The sequence below is a fragment of the Octodon degus genome, unplaced genomic scaffold (assembly GCF_000260255.1).
Source record: "Octodon degus isolate 3935 unplaced genomic scaffold, OctDeg1.0 scaffold00111, whole genome shotgun sequence".
NCBI lineage: Eukaryota > Metazoa > Chordata > Mammalia > Rodentia > Octodontidae > Octodon > Octodon degus.
Genome location: NW_004524687.1, coordinates 6,650,840 through 6,653,107, shown reverse-complemented (window position 1 = coordinate 6,653,107; position 2,268 = coordinate 6,650,840). Strand labels below are relative to the sequence as shown.

The 2,268-nt window shown below is 33.5% G+C and overlaps 1 protein-coding gene across 2 annotated transcripts in view; it reads right to left on the bottom strand.

The window, feature by feature from the left end:
• Agtpbp1 (ATP/GTP binding protein 1) overlaps positions 1-2,268 on the bottom strand; it is a 262,969-nt gene that overhangs the window by 352 nt on the left and 260,349 nt on the right. The gene's annotated exons all lie outside the window — the stretch shown is intronic.

Here is a 2,268-nt window from a genome sequence, read left to right as displayed (position 1 = left end):
ACACACACACACACACACACATATACATTGTGGTATGCTTTCAAATTTACAATCAAGATTTTTTAAGCTGTAGAATAAGTAATTCTTAATCCTGGGGTTTTGTTCCACACTTTTGTTGTTGCTGTTGTTGTATTTTTTAGGGAAGGCTCTACAGGATTTCATTACTAGACCGGACTTGTAGTGATCCACCTCTTTACAGCCTTCCAAGAGCTGGGATTACAGGTGCAAGCCACCACAACCAGTCTTATTTGCTGTCTCAGCGTGCCCCAGAGGTGGGACCAGCACAGCAGACCCGGGGATTGAACCTCTGGCCTCTGTATCTGCTTGTAGGCACTTTAATCTGCTGAGCCATTTGGCCAGCCCTTGTTCCATACTTTATAAAATTTATTAATGGTCATATTTTTCATTATAACTTAATCACTTGCTGTACTATATTCTATACCCTGCCTGGATTACTTTGTAAAGTGATATATGAGTCATCCTCTAGAAAGACAGGCATATGAAAACTACATACACTATTTGTAAAAATGTAATTCACAGGTAACTAAATGTTAAAACCATCAAGCAAAACTTAATCAGAAAGTGAGAAGAAAAATATAAATAGAATTCTAGCTGGTTTCTGAATTTTTTAAAAAGGATCATTTTAGTTTCATAACACATTAACTAAAATTTAAAAATTCTATTTTTAAAAAATTCAGCTATTTCATAAAATATGAGAAAATGCATGCTGTGTTTATTCTCTAAGTAATACATGGCATTTTCATCTTTGGAGATGCTCATGGCAGCGAAACTACATACATCTCATCTTTCAGAAGCATTCAAGAACTTAGTCAAATGGCTAGGATAAGTTTACAGCATTAGCTATATGCCACCTTGATTTAGAAAGTAACTATCTTCCAGAATTTTCAGGCTAAAGAATTCCTTCTGTCAGAAACTATATCTGCTCTTATCAGGAAGAAGTTAGAAGATGGTCCCCATAGTTCACAGCTATGGAAAGAGATCCCCCTAAACTCTAAATTTTAAGCTTAAACCAGCCTAAGTTTATACCTTTAATAAATAAAAAACAACATAAGAGGCATGTGTTAATAATTGTTCTCATTTCCTAGCACTGATTTTTCTAAACAATTCAAGACCAAGATTTTGTGAAATTTTATTCTTGTAGATACAGAATTCTTAAAATACCATATTATAACCAGTATATAAAATATACTTTCATTTAAAAGCTTATTGTAGATGAATTTATGAACAAAAATTTTTTCTTCTAGAAAAATCACTGGGTTTGCTTTCTGAATTCACCCAGATACTATTATTTCACCAAGTTTACACAGGACAACCACAGTCATCTACAATATTTTGGTAAATACTTAACTTACTTTCCATTGATGACACCATCTGGATTTAGCATAGGGACAATTTTAAATATATAGGATTCTCGTAAGCTCTGAGCAGTAGGATTATTACTCATGAGATACTCCAATGTTCCTTTCATAACCCAACTTGCATTGGTTTCTCCAGGATGTACCCGAGCAGATAAGAAAATGTAAGGGCGATTTCCTAAAGTACACATAAAATCTCAAGTTAAAATGAACACCTACTAAAAGTTTGTATGACATTTCACTTAGGGCTTTAAAAATGCCTCTAACTCAGTGAATTGTGCTGTAAACTCACAATGGAACTCAATATGCACAAACTATGCACAGTACAAGCACTGCACTAGGCCCTATGGAGAAAGCAAATACAAAAGAAATACAAACCATGTCCTGAAAGGAGCTTGAAATATGAACATAAAACAACAAACAGTATTTGAGTACTGTTCTATTTCTCAATAATTAACATGAAGAACTATAGTTTCTTTTTTTTTTTGGCAGAACCGGGGATTGAACTCAGGCCCTTGTGCTTGCTAGGCATGCACTTATTCTACTGAGCCATCTCCCCAGCCCCCTGAAGAACTAGTTTCTTAATGTAAACTTGATTTTATGAAGAATAAATAGTTGGGTAAGTGTAAGATATAAAATTATTTTTAAAACACCATGGGTAAAAGAAATGTCTTATCCCTGCTCTCACAATGATAAACACAGAGCGGAAAAAATATACTGCAGATACACTCAAAGATTTACCAAAAAATTTTTGAATTATGTTTAAGTATATAAGTCTATAAAAATTATTCAACTCATTACTCATGCTTTTATAGATAACAAGCTTCTCTTTCCTAAAAAATTTATCTTCTCAATATCAGATACTGTGTACAACTGCATCTTTTTTCTATCA